The sequence below is a fragment of the Myotis nattereri genome (assembly GCF_964212035.1).
Source record: "Myotis nattereri genome assembly, chromosome: 5".
Taxonomy (NCBI): domain Eukaryota; kingdom Metazoa; phylum Chordata; class Mammalia; order Chiroptera; family Vespertilionidae; genus Myotis; species Myotis nattereri.
The window spans coordinates 65,707,066-65,721,922 of NC_138080.1; the positions used below are offsets into that span (position 1 = coordinate 65,707,066).

General features: G+C 36.3%; 1 long non-coding RNA gene across 4 annotated transcripts in view; it reads left to right on the plus strand.

Annotated features, from left to right (window-relative positions):
• LOC308520094 overlaps window positions 1-14,857 on the plus strand; it is a 60,844-nt gene that overhangs the window by 32,938 nt on the left and 13,049 nt on the right. For all 4 annotated transcript variants that reach the window (XR_013996071.1, XR_013996072.1, XR_013996073.1 and 1 more), the window contains exon 3: window positions 12,473-12,612. This is a non-coding gene — a long non-coding RNA (uncharacterized lncRNA). The remainder of the gene's footprint in view (window positions 1-12,472; window positions 12,613-14,857) is intronic.

Consider the following 14,857-nt stretch of genomic DNA (forward strand, 5'->3'; position numbering starts at 1 on the left):
CTCATGAATGGAACAGTGCTCTTTTATAAGAGCCCTCAGTGAGCTGCCTTGTCCCTTTATCTTGTGAGGACACAGGGAATGGCCTTCTGTGAAGCAGGGAGCAGGCCCTCACCAGACCCCCAAAATGTCTTGCCTTGATCTTGGACTTCCTGGTCTCCAAGCTGTAAGAAAGAGATTTTTGTTGTTTATAAGCCACTCAGTCTGTTATTCTGCTCTAGCAGCCTGAACAGACTGAGACGTCTGGGCTCAGTTGGATAGATCTTCTATATCAGATAGTGCCAGCTAGGACTATAGTCTACAGGAAGCTCCACTGGACTGAGGCATCTGAAATGGCGTGCTCCACACGCCTGGTGGTGCTGCTGTTGGCTGGACATTCAGCCAAGATTGCCCATAGGAGCACCTTGGTCATCCTCCACACAGGATAATCTGCCTGCTTTGGAATTCTCTCGGCATAATGGGTGGATTCCAAGAGGAAACATTTTAAAATTAATTTATTTTATTTTTATAACTTCTGTTATTTTTTCCATAATTTATCCCCTCTATGCCTTCTTTCCCCTCCATCCACCCCACTTCCTGCTCCACCATCACCACAACTGTTGTCCATGTCCATGAGTTCTCTCTCTCTCTCTCTCTCTCTCTCTCTCTCTCTCTCTCTCTCTCTCTCTCCTTTTTTTTTTCTTCTTCTTGGCTCAATCCTTCCACCCCCTGCCCCAACATCTCCCACATACACCCACACCAGAGCTGTCTGACTGTTCTGTATCCATGAGCATGTCTCTATTTTTCTTGTTAGTTCATTTTGTTCATTAGATTTCACATACTAGTATGCGACAAATCATATGACACTTGTCTTTCTCTGACTGGCTTATTTCACTTAGCATAATGCTCTCCAGGTCCACCCATGCTGTTTCAAAAGATAATTTTTTCTTCCTTTTTACAAGAGAGTAGTTTCCATTGTGTAAATGTACCACACCTTTTTATCCACTCACCTCCTGGTGGACACTTGGGCTGCCTAAGAGGAAACTTTTAAGCATATGAAAGCAAGAGCTGCAGATCTCTTTAGGACCAGACTCATAAGTTATACAGTATCACTTCTGTTGTGTTCTAATGGCCAGGGAAAGTTATGAGTCCAGCCCAGAATCAAGGGGAAGAGAAGTACACTCCATGGCCAAAAATATGTGAACAGCTTAATGTAATATGCTACTAAATTATTGTACTGCAGGTCATGTTGATATCAATAAGAAACAAATTCAGTAGTTATAGTATAATTAAGTTAAAATTCCCTTATAGATATATTTTAAAATATTAACTTCTGGTCTTTGTATATTATTTGAATCACAAACAGTAAAGATACATAATACCATTATATTAAACTAGAGGCCTGTTGCATGAAAAGATTCGTGCAATCGGCCTTCCCTTCCCCTGGCTGCCAGCACCGGTTTTCCTCCGGCACCCGGGACCCAGGCCTTCACTCCTGCTGGAGGCGCCTCCTAGCCTCTCGCGGCTCCAGCGGCCGGAGGCGCCTCTCCGGTGGCCGGAGCTGCCTTCAGTCTTCGCTCCGCCGCTTTGTGCTGCGTCTACGTATGCAAATTAACTGCCATCTTTGTTGGCGGTTAATTTGCATATCTCACTAATTAGCCAATGGGAGGTGTAGTGAAGGTACAGTCGATTTCAATCTTTGTTTATTATCAGATAGGATAAACTTTTCATGAACTATATTTAATGGAATCTTTGTTGGCTTATTGACTGAAACATCTGTTATTGGGAAAAAATGGAGATATTTAAAAATATTTTGTCATGTTCTTAATTGTTAGTATTATTTTTCTAATTGACTATGTTATTTACATTAAGCCATTTCTTTTTTACTTTTTTCTTACTAACAATTTTTATGTTATATTTTGAGAGTCTTTGCAATTAAAGTTTCCAAAATTGACCACATTTTATTTCACACGGTTGTCTTATTATATCCATCAAAAACACCATGAATAATGGCTGAAAATGTACATGACTAGTTATTTAGTAACTGTGAAACCAAGATAAGACTTTAATCCACATATTTCTTTATGGCTTTAATTATTATTTAATTATTTTATATTATTTATGACTACTATTTCCTAATATTGCCCTTATGTCACTGAAATCATGCCAATAAAACTGGGAGCTAATATAACTTTTATTTATTTATCATTTATTTAAAATATATTTTTATTGATTTTAGAGAGGAAGGGAGAGAGAGATAGAAACATCAATGATGAGAGAGAATCATTGATTGGCTGCCTCCTGTATGCCCCACACTGGGGATCGAGCCTGGAACCAGCAACCCAGGCATGTGCCCTGACCAGGAATTAAATCTATGACCTTCTGGTTCATAGGTTGATGCTCAACCACTGAGCCATGCTGGCTGGGCACTAATGTAATTTTTAGATGATGAAAAATGTGATATAAAGATTTAGAGTTATATATAATTACATAAACAATATGGAAAAAATTACACCTTTGATCTAAGTATTACAGAAAATAATGGTAGGAGAATAAAAAGGCTGGTAAGTAGAGTTTAAAGTAATCAAATGGGTGTTATGTCAGCATGCTGTTATAACATGGGCTGGTGATTTCCTAAGCTGAGCTTACTGCATTCAAATTCTTAAGCTACACATTATCTTTGAAATTCTACCAATTTGAGACATAACCAACATTTGTTTATTTAACTTCTTTGAAATTTATGCAAAAACTAATTCCCTGCAACTTCCCTTTACATTTTTTTAAATATGTGTAACAGTATTTAAAACATATTGATCATATAGTTTTACAGGACCTCTATGGGGAGTCTTGTATTGATCATTGAACTTATTATACATAAAAACCTCAAGGGAGAGCTGTTATTAGTTATACCCATTATAAAGATGAGGTCATCTAGGCTTAGAAAGTTAAATAAATCATGTAGTCACACATCTAAGAAGCAATGGAAGCTAAATTTGATCCTCTAACTTCTTGACCCTAAGCCTATGCTTTTTAGACTATACTGTCATGTCCTATATGAGTTATTAAGAGAATTAACTGTGACAAATATTCCTACAGCACACAAACAATTAATTTATTTCTTTGCAAACTTTCTATGTGTCAGGCACTGTTCATGGCAATGAGGAACAGTTATGAGCAAAATAAATATGGTTATGGTTGTGGCCTCATGGGGTTTTCAGTTTAGAGGTGTGTATGGCCACTAAGCAAACATATCTTTCAATAATCAGAATTTGCTAAAAGAAAGGAACAGACCACTTCCAGACCAGACAACAGGAGATCAAAGCCGTTCCTAATGAAAGTTCACTTGGGCTGAGATCTGAGGAAGAAAATTAAAAAAGATGAAAAGCAGAATGGGTTTGGGGTGAGTTCCAGCCAGTGAGAAAGCATAGCAAAGCCTTGTCTGAGCGAGAGTTATGTTCCAGTCATTTAAATAAGGTCAGCATACCTGGAATTCAAGGAATAAGGAGCAGGGTGGGTAAGACATTCCACAAGAATGTCAGGGCACAGTTATGGTATGTTAAACGTTTAAATTTCAACCTGAAGTCACTGGGAAGCCATTGATGTATTTTCAGGAGTGGGTGGCAATTGAGATTTGCATTTTTAAAACTCAGTACTGCCTCCATTTCAGAGAATGAAGGGAATAAAAACATGATTTTAAAGTCTGAAGTAGACATATGAAGGTACAGGACTTGATCAGAGGAGAGTGCTAAGCTATGAACAAGTGTTTTGAAATAATTTGTAGTATAGAGATGCTTATTGGACTGAAGGAAATTAGAGGTTAGGAACAGAAACGTGGGGGGCTACGTCTAATTCAGAAGAATCATAATATTTAATAGAGAGGTTAAGATGACTGGGCCAACAGTGGAGAATAAGATGGGCAAAAATGTGGAATGAAAACCTGATGAAAATGATTTTTTAGTAGCAAAACAGAAAGAGTGCTTGAAGAAAAAAGGAAGTGGTTAACAATGTTGAATTCTGTTAAGGAGGCAACCGAGACAGAAAGCGAAAGAGTAATATGGATTGAATAGGAGGCATTGGTGACTTTGGAACAATTTTGACAGTAGCTTGGGGCCAAAGCCAGATTGGCATGGACAGTAGGGTGAACACAAGGTGAGGAGAGAAATACAGGCAGAAAAGACCAACTCTTCCAAGATATAAATCTTATGAAGACAATAAGAAAATTAAATTTATGGTTAAAAAATATGCATTGTCAAAGTATTTTTTAAAGCTCTATAGAGGTTAACTGACTCACAGTAAACTGCACATATTTAAAGTGTATTATCTGACAAGTTTTGAAATATGTGTACTTTTGTGAAATCATCACTCTTGATATAATAAGTAAAGCCATCAGCCCTCAAATTTCCTTATGCTGTCTTTGTAGTATCTTTATCCTGCACCTCAACCCTTCACCCATCTCAAGACAACTACTTACCAGCTTTCTGCCAATAATACTTAGTTTTTCATATTCTAACATTTTATATAAATGAAAACATATAGTATGTTAATATTATTTATTTGACCTATTAAATTTTACGTAATTATTTTGTAAGTTGTGTTTTTGTATGTATCAGAAGTTTGTTAAATATATTTCTGAGTAGTATCCCATTATATGAGTACTGAAGGCCCAATGCGTGAAATTCTGCAAGGGGCTCGCCCCCACCACCGCTGTGGCGGCCACCTCAGTCCCCGCAGCACCTACTGCCAGCACTGCGTCGCCAACACCCACCATGTTTTGTGTTTCCCCCTGGTGGTCAGCGCATGTCATAGCAAGTGGTCAAACTCCTGGCAGTACTCCCAGTCAAGGGGACAATTTGCATATTAGGCTTTTATTGTATAGGATAACAATAATTTGTGTCTCCTCTCATTTTTCCTGTTAAATTTTGGCTAGAGATTTAGTAATTTTATTCATCTTCTCAATGAATCAGATATTGATTACATTTACTTTCTCCAGTGTTTTTCTGTTTTCTTCTCCATTAATTTATTGATCTTTATGATTTATTTTCTTTTGCTTTTCATGGACTTAATTAGTTCTTCTATTTGTAGTTTTTTAAGGTGGAGACTGAGAACATTGATTTGAAACCTTTCTTTTATCTATGGGCACTTAAATTTAATTCTTTCCCAGGTACTGCTCTAGTGGCATTCTACCAATTCTGATATGCTCCGTTTTCATTTCTAGTCAATAAAGCACTTCCCAACTTCCCTCCTGACTTCTTAGAAATATCTTCCATTTAACTATTTGAAAAATTTGCAGAGATATTTCTGTTGTTGATTTGCAATCTAATTTCACTATAGTGAGAAGGAATGCTATGTATGATTTAAATATTTATTGAGACTTGTTTTATGGCCCAAAATATGTAATATGTTCATTCTCAGTAAATATTCCATGTGAACTTCTATATTTTGTGTGTGATTTCTGCACCCCATATTTTTGTATCATTATCATACAAATTATATCTATATGTATTGTAAGCCCCATCATCAATATATTATTTCTGCTTTAAAAAGTTAAATTATATGTTAACTAGAGGCCCAATGCATGAAATTCGTGCAAGGGGCTTGGCCCTTGCAGTCCCGGCTTTATCTGGAAGGTCATCTGGAAGGACGTTCAGGAGGTCATTTGGAAGGTCATTTGGCTGTCTGGTCTAATTAGCATATTATGCTTTTATTATTATAGATGAAAATTTAGGGCAGAATAATATTTATTCACATAGTCACTATTTCCAGTGCTCTTACTTTTTTTTTTTTTAAATATTTTTTATTGATTTTTTACAGAGAGGAAGGTAGAGGGATAGAGAGTTAGAAACATCGATGAGAGAGAAACATCGACCAGCCACCTCCTGCACACTCCCCACTGGGGATGTGCCCGCAACCCAGGTACATGCCCTTGACCGGAATCGAACCTGGGACCCTTCAGTCCGCAGGCCGACGCTCTATCCACTGAGCCAAACCGGTTTCGGCAAGTGCTCTTACTTTTTAAGATCCATATTTCTATTTGCTATTATTTTTCTACTGCATGGAATATTTCCTTTCACGTTTCTTATTGTGAAGTTCTGTGGGTAAATAATTCTTTCAACTTTTTTTATTTTTTTGATTAATCCTCACTGGAGGATATTTTTCCATTGATTTTTACAGAGAGTGGAAGGGAAAGGGAGAAACACATCTATTGGTTGCCTCCTGCACGTACCCCAACCAGGGCCTATGAACCTGCAAGCAAGGTATGTGCCCTTGACTGGAATCGTACCCGGTACCCTTCAGTTCACAGGCTGACGTTCTATCTACTGATCCAAAATGGCTAGGGCTCTTTCAACTTTTATATGTCTAAAAGATCTTTATTTCACCAGGATTGTTTTTGAAAATAATTACTAAACATAAAACATTAAGATTTATTGGAAATGCACTTATTTATTTATTTTTTTAATATATAATTTTTATTTCACAGAGATGAAGGGAGAGGGAGAGAGAAATAGAAACATCAATGGTGAGAGAGAATCATTGATCAGCTGCCTCCTGCATGCTTTATACTGGGGATCGAGCCCTCAACCCCAGCATGTGCCCTGACTTGAAATCGAACTGTGACTTCCAGGCTCATTAGGTCAATGCTCAACTGCTGAGCCACACTGGCTGGGCAGAAATGTGTTTCTTAATGAGATGCCTCATGATTTTTGAAACTTACTTTTGATAAGGATAAATTTTCTAGTGATAGTTTTATATTTTGTTTTCCTTTCTGTACTTGAAAATATATAACTTCATTGTCTTATGGCTTGCATTGAGTCAAATGAGATATTCACTATCATTTTTAATATTTACTTTCCTGTACCTAATGTGTCCTTTTCTCTGGCTGCATTTCAGATATTCTAATTATCATGGTCATTAGCAACTTCATATTCATGTGCCTTGATATAGATTTCTTCAGGCTTGCTGTGCTTAAGGTTCCTTGAACATTTTGAAACTATGAATTTATAGCTTTCACTAAAGTTAAAAACTACTTGGACATTCTGCAAAGCTTTGTGCTCCCCTTCTTCAAAGTCTCTAATTAGATGTACTCTATGCTGCTTGAAACTGTTTCTTAGTTCAATGATACTTTATACATCTTTTTTCCTTTTCAGTTTCTTATCTTTCTGAATTTCATTTTGGATAGTTTCTATAAATACATATTCAAGTTTATTAATCTTGTATTCTGCTGTTGATTCTATATGTTGCATTTTTTTATGGCAGACATAATCTTTTTCATGTCATATATTTAAAGTGGGTATACTTTTATAATCTTCACTTAATGTGATTCATCTTCCCTCTTTTTCTGAGCTTATGGAAAACAATTTTAATATACTTCATTACTAATTCCATCATCTGTGTCACTTCTGCATTTGTTTCTACTGATTACTAATTCATATTTGCCTGCCTCTTAGGTGTCTGATAATTTTTGATTGGGTCCCAGATTGAACATTTCACCTTTTTGGGAGCTGTGTACTTTTGAATTGTTATATTGTAGTCTTTTGCAGTGCAGGCTTTTTAGAAATATTTCAATTTGTCTGTAACTTTCTTTTAAGCTTTGTTAAATGAAAAAAAAAAAAAAAGGTCATTGTCTGGGGATTATTGGCACCCATACTGAGTCTACCTGATGTCAACTCAGACTGGCAAACATGAGTGTTCTTGACCCTGTGTAAGCTCTCAGAATTGTTCTCTTTGCTGCTTCTTCTTTTTTAAGTTACACAGAATATTTCATTGGTTACTGTGATGCTTGGATTGATCAGCAGACCCTGAGCAAAAAAGGATAGAGTACTAGGACACACGTTTCTGTGAAAGAGAAGGCTAAGGGGCTGTTTGGCTTTAGAAACCAAAACAGCCTCAATTGCCTGCCTCGTTAGACTTTTATAGTAACAATAGCTAGGAACTAAAATTAACCTCTAGATACAATCAGCAGGATAAGTATCCTTGAGAAAGCACATGCTTCTACAAGGTCTGGTTTGAAGACTACACATAGAGATTACAGTAAACACCCAGGGGCTCAGACTTGTTTGGAAAAGTCAAGGCAGGGGCTGCCACCTTCAGCAAGGTCCCCCTAAGAGGCCCCTGACCTTTTGAAGAATCCTCCTTACAGACTTTCCAACCAAGTCCCATGCTTCCCCACACTGTGATATCACAGAAATACCAAGAATCATAAAATTAAAACAAAAGCTGCTAAGTGGTACAAAATGGTATCCAGAGTTCTATGAAGTTGTTGCTGGTCTTCTCTGCTTCTTTTGTGTGGTTCACTATCCAGCTTGGGTAGTTTCATCACTCAAATTTGCTGATTAGGACTCAGTTATAAGTCCCAGGGGGATTCTTGACAGACCTTCCAAGCTCTCACTTAGTGCACCTTTTTATACCCCTGCTACTCTGTCCTAAAAACGGACAGACTCTGTGGCTCCCTAGCTCTACTTCTTTGATTCTAGGAGGCTGCTGGGCTCTGCCCGCATTCTTACAAAGTGTAGCCTGGAAACTTTCCAACCAGAAAACAGAAGATCATAAGGCTACCTTGCTTTTTTTGTTGGTATTGTTTTGTTTTGTTTTTTTGTTTTACTTTCAGGGATCACTATCTCCCCTTCCCGCCCCCCCCCCCAAACCCCTGCCACCCACTGCTCGAGATTCAATGTCTAAAATTTTCTTCTTCTTCTCCTTCTTCTTCTTCTTCTTCTTCTTCTTCTTCTTCTTCTTCTTCTTCTTCTTCTTCTTCTTCCTCTTCTTCTTCCTCTTCTTCTTCGTCTTTACTAAGTTTGCGTAGTTGCCTCAGGCACAGGGTATATCTAGTGTCACTTCACTTTGGCTGGAATTAGCATATCTTTGTCCTTTTTGTAGAAGAGATTTCAGTCTATAATATATGATGTTAAGTACCCTGTCTCACTGTAAAGAAGAAAGAAAATATATTTGATTGATGCTTTTCATGGCTTGTGTTTTGAATTGTTGCAGCCATTGACTTTTAACTGGATGTCTAAAACTATTTTGATTTAGAAAACAATGTCAAGCAAAGTTTTGTATTCAATTAAATATTAAACTCAAATCAATTATATTAACTCTATTTTTTTAAAAACTACTTTTTTTTTATTCAAGTTTAGCCAATTACCAGCATACACAAATGATTTCATGCCTCTCTCTCTCTGGAGAGTAAAGTTAAAAAAAAAAAGTAAATTAGAAAGAAAACTCTTAGTTCATCCCACCTGTGATGAAGAACAGCAACTTTGGTTTAAGTATTTATTAGACCTGTTTCTAATTGGCACTTAGTGTGTATTTAATGGGCCCTTTTTACTCTCATTCTTCAAAACACCTACCCTCCCAATGTAAATGCGATAAAAAAATACTTGAAACTACTTGAAACTTAATGGCATAATTGGAGCATCATTTTATCTTCTATTCAACTTGTGATTTTTTAAATGTACTTTGACATTTTCATTGAATTTTTTGCTATTTCATTTCCTTCTAATATTCATCATGAATTTCTCACTCACCCAAAGTCACCATTTCATGTATATATATATATATATATATATATATATATATATATATATAATACATGTATATATATATATTATATATGTATATATATATATATATATATATATTCATTTTTTATATATAGTTTTCTCACCTATTCTTAAAAATCACAATCACTTCTCAATGCATTTGGGGATTTTAATGTTACTCTATCTCAAACATACTCCACATCTACCACAAAGTTCTAATATTCACCCCCTTTATAAGAAAATAAAAGCATACTCCAACATGATAAGAAAATAGTACATATCATTTGTGGACAAAACTGTGGTGCATAGAATGAAAGGCCTGTGTATTAGGCCAAATATAAAAATCTATTGACTAATTGGAAAGTACATTCATTTTGTTTGCAAAGATGTGTCTCATACGAATGAATGAACTGTAAATTGAGTTAAATTTAACCCATTTGGCTATATAAAACATGAGAAAAATGCAAATAATTTAACCAATCACCACATTAAATAGTATAGTGTTTAGAAAAATTTGGTTTAAAAAAACAGAAACAAAAGCCAATATACAAGCAAAGAAACACTAAAATTTTTTTTAAAAAAAGAATTATTGTTGGCAATAATTTAAGGCATTAGAAAATATGATCAGATTGGTTGAAAACAAGTTATGCATTATTATGTCACAACACATTATCTCCAGTAGCTTTTAGCAGTGGCTTAATGGGAATATCAGCTCTCAATTAGATTATTGACAAACATCCATCCCACATGCCGCTGTTAGAATAATGTTCTTAAAATTATCCTATTATTATGCTATTGCCCAGCTTGAAAACCAGGAATGGCTTTTTACTATTGCTTTTTAAGAAATCTTTTAAAATAATAGTGTGTTTTTTTATTACATCTGACATCATAGTTATTCATTACATGTTAGTAGGTTTTTTTTAAACAACCTATATTTTTATTGATTTAAGAGAGGAAGGGAGAGAGAGAGAGATAGAAACATCAGTGATGAGAGAGAATCATTGATCAGCTGCCTCCTGCTTGTCCCCTACTGGAGATCAAGCCCACAACCCTAACCCGGGCATGTGCCCTGACCAGGTATCAAACTGTGACCTCCTGGTTCTAAGGTCCATGTTCAACCACTGAACCATGCCTGCAGGGCTGTTGGTTTGTTTTGTATTTTTTACAAATGTCCCCTCTTTTTCCTCCCTTTGCCCACCTTCACCCAAGCCCCCATCCTCCTCCCTCTGGCCTTTCCCACACTGTAGTCTGTGTCTATAGCTTATGCATATATGTCCTTTGGTTAATCTCTTCACCTTCTTTCAGCCATTCCCCTTGCCCCTCTCCCTCTGACTGCTTCCTCAGTTCTCTGATGTGTCCAACAAAATGCATTTTTTCCCAGTGTCTCCATCTGCTGGTGGTGGTGGGCAGGTGAGGGCAGAGTGACAACTTCCAGCTGTTCACATGTCAGCACTGAAGTCTGAAGTCCTCTGATATGGTTATTTCAGTCTTTTAGTTTACTTTAAAAAACATCCCCTGGTTTTTGAAAGGTCACATCATGCCACTTTGTTTTTATGAAAGACCTACATTAGTATCTGTTTTCACTAAGCAAAGGAGATTCGAAGAGTTTTTCAGTCTTAGGAAAAAAGGCAAAAAGCAAATTAACCTTTAGTGTTTGTTTTGCAGGGAGAGTAGCACTAGTGTTGTTGTATGTTAGTGTTATTTTAGGTTTTATGTGTTATTTGGTATGATTTGGTAGATTATGTTTTGAGTCTAAGAATGCTAAAAATAAATTTCTGTATAAATTAATGAAAATTGTTTCTTTGTTTTTTACTATGGTAGCTAATGAAAGGTGTCACAGGAATGCCCTACTTTCGGAGAGTGGGGAAAACCTGTATTTCGGTCTGCAAGTATACACTTTCCTTTGTAGGTGCAGAAAAAGCTAGAGATAATTATAAATTAGAATATTTTGAACCTACACCATATACTCTAGCCCAGCCGTGGGCAAACTACGGCCCACGGGCCGGATCCGGCCCGTTTGAAATGAATAAAACAAACAAACAAAAAAAGACAGTACCCTTTTATGTAATGATGTTTACTTTGAATTTATATTAGTTCACACAAACACTCCATCCATGCTTTTGTTCCGGCCCTCCGGTCCAGTTTAAGAATCCATTGTGGCCCTCAAGTCAAAAAGTTTGCACACCCCTGCTCTAGCCACATGAAAGTTAACACTAGATTAATACTACATCTTATAAGGCATTTGAGGGAAGTTAGTTTCTATCTTTTTTAGATCTGTTGCTATTAGCAGAAAGTAATAAATGTTGTTTGGTTGAATATTGTCATGCATGGCAAATTCTCTATTTCCAGATTTGGAATTTCAACAAGATTGGCAAAGTGCATTTCAAATAAAGCTCCCATCACCCTGTGCACTCCATGTCAGCATCTTGCCGAAGGACGTTGATTCAGTTATAATCACTTGTATTAAAAAAAATTTAATACAAGATTCATACGTTAAATAGAAATTCATACACTAAACAGAAGCCTAGATATGACTCTCTCAGAGTATTCTATCAATTCTAAGAGGAAATGTGTTGTTCTTGGTTAATTTCAGCTTGAAATCTGTAATGATTATTTCTGGCATTTTGGATGGCTGAACCCTTCCAACGTTACAGTTAGTAGCCTGGAAATCCCTTTCTGTCCTCAAATGCTATGTGACATATAATTATTTTAAGTGTTTAAAATTATAATTACTGTTATTTTAGAATTCTATGAAACTCCTTGTGAAAATTAGAGATCTGTCTAGAGCAAAGTGACTATGTTCTAATGATCGGGTTTGGGAACCGGAAGAGGCAAGCCGGCAAGCAAAATGACAGTGTCTGCCTCTGCATTCCCAATATATCCTGTGAATGTGGGAGTGGGCTTCAAAGATGTCAAGAAGTTTGTCTTCACTGTTTCTTTTCTGAATTTGACTTTTACAGAAAAACAATAACAGAAACGGGATTTTGCACACTACTTGCAAACTTGCTCTGCAATATCCATGATTGGAGATGCCCGGGTTTGAATCCTGTTACTTACTTATGTGATTTGGGGCACTCAATCATCCTGTGTCATTTAAAAAGTAAGATAATATGTTACTCTGTGGTCTTTATAAGAGTTTGATTGATATGTAAAGAGATTTAAACACTGTGAAAATTGTCTGTATACAAAGTGTTTGCTAATACTGTTTAGGTTTTGCTGTTCTAATTCACAAAACATACTATCAAATTCACTTCAGTTTATTTACAGAGTTCCATAGAAGAGAACTGCTTTGGATTATTAAAAAAAAAATAGCTGCAATGAAGCGACATTGTTTTAGGATATGTCAAAACCAATATTGGAACTCCTTGCATAAACAACAAAATTAATTGTGTTGTTTTTTTTCATTTAGCCCTTTTTCTCTTATTGCACACAGTGACCTTGCTTTTTATCCACATCTTACTTTGGAAAATGTGACAAAAATCTTAATATTTTCTACTGGAAGTAAAATTTAAAATATTTAGCCATCAAAATATGAGCCACATTCACTCTGGTGTTTTTGCGTACTAGAGACACTCAGATTACAAAACGGGTGGTTTATACCTTTTTGTAGGATGTCTCAAAGTACTTAATAGGAAAAGCAGAAGGTATCAAATGGTGTCAGGCATGTGCGCATCAGGGCAGCCTAGATTGGAAATGGCTTTTTGATTAATTCCTGTGTTATTTTAATAAGAGTTCCTATTCTTAGCAGTGTTCTTCATGCCACGGAATCTTTATGCTCTTTTTGTAGGGCTTGGAAGTTTCTACTTTTTATGTCTTCCTTCTCCTTAATTGGATATCTTTATTGCCTACTTTCTCTGTAGGTGTCAACCTCGTTTCTAGTTTTACAAGTCTGCTAGCAGGCAAGTCCCTAAAGTGAGGGTCATAGTAAAAGTCTGGACCAGAGATTCAGACTCTTGTAGGTGGGCTTTTGTCTCCTGTGAGCAGTTATTCATGACCAGTATGTACACTGGTTAGGAGGTGAATTCTAATGTTCTTCATCATTGCTGGTTGGTAACACATTTTGCTTCAGTGTTGTGTTGTCATCCTTTGAGAAGGATACCTTTTGTGATCACGCCTGTAATAAAATAATTAGGAGTTCCTCAATAATGCTCTATGGCAGTGGTTCTCAACCTTCCTAATGCCGCGACCTTTAATACAGTTCCTCATGTTGTGGTGACCCCCCAACCATAAAATTATTTTCGTTGCTACTTCATAACTATAATTTTGCTACTGTTATGAATCATAATGTAAATATCTGATATGCAGGATGTGTTTTCATTGTTACAAATTGAACATAATTAAAGCATAATGATTAATCACAAAAACAATATCTAATTATATATGTGTTTTCCGATGGTCTTAGGCGACCCCTGCGAAATGGTCATTCGACCCCCAAAGGGGTTGCGACCCACAGGTTGAGAACCACTGCTCTATGGGAAGAGGGCACACTGCTATCTTTTCATATTTTGAAAGATGAGCTTTCAAGATAATGACAGCTTGAAATAACAAACCTATGCATACCGGAAGCCCTTACCTTTCATGGCATTCTGGGTTCCATCATGGGGTGGTGTGCATCTTCAACAGACTAGTAGGCTGTTTTGACTAATAGATCTAGCTGAGTGATTTGTAATAAAGAAAGTATTGATCCTATTTTGCTGACCACACAGCTTCATGGATCTCTATTAGGTTATTTTAGGAAAGAAGAGGGTATAAGAGACTATTGGTTGTCAACCTGATACACATAAGAATCACCTGAAGCTATTTTTTTTTTAAAAAATACTGAATCCAGGGTTCTACTTCTAGAGAATCTCATTTAATTAAGATATTGATGTGACCTACCAACTTGAATTTTAAAAATTATTCTTATATTTGGCCAGTATTAGAAACCAGAGGTTTCTAATCATATGTAATGAATATGTCCTGTTGGATTGATTCCTGTGGTCCTCAGCTCAAAACTAAAGGTTTTGTCCTGCCCCTAGCAGCAGGCTTTAGTTTTCATAAGCAACAGTAATGATGAACAACATTGAGATTACTTATTAATATAATATCACTGTTGAAATTTTTTCTCTTGATGAGCACAACTGAGGTTTTGAAGCAGAAAAAGGCCTGTAATTAACCCCATTATTGACAGCCACTGTGATTTGCCAGCAGAATCTAACACTTGCTGGGTCAAATGGTGTCTGAAGAAGTATTTGTCATTTATTCTCTCTGCATGATCTATTTATGTTGGATAAATGTATCCGATAGAAATAAAATATGATGTGCCAGGATGGATGAATCATGTCACCATGCATTCCGTGTAGCTG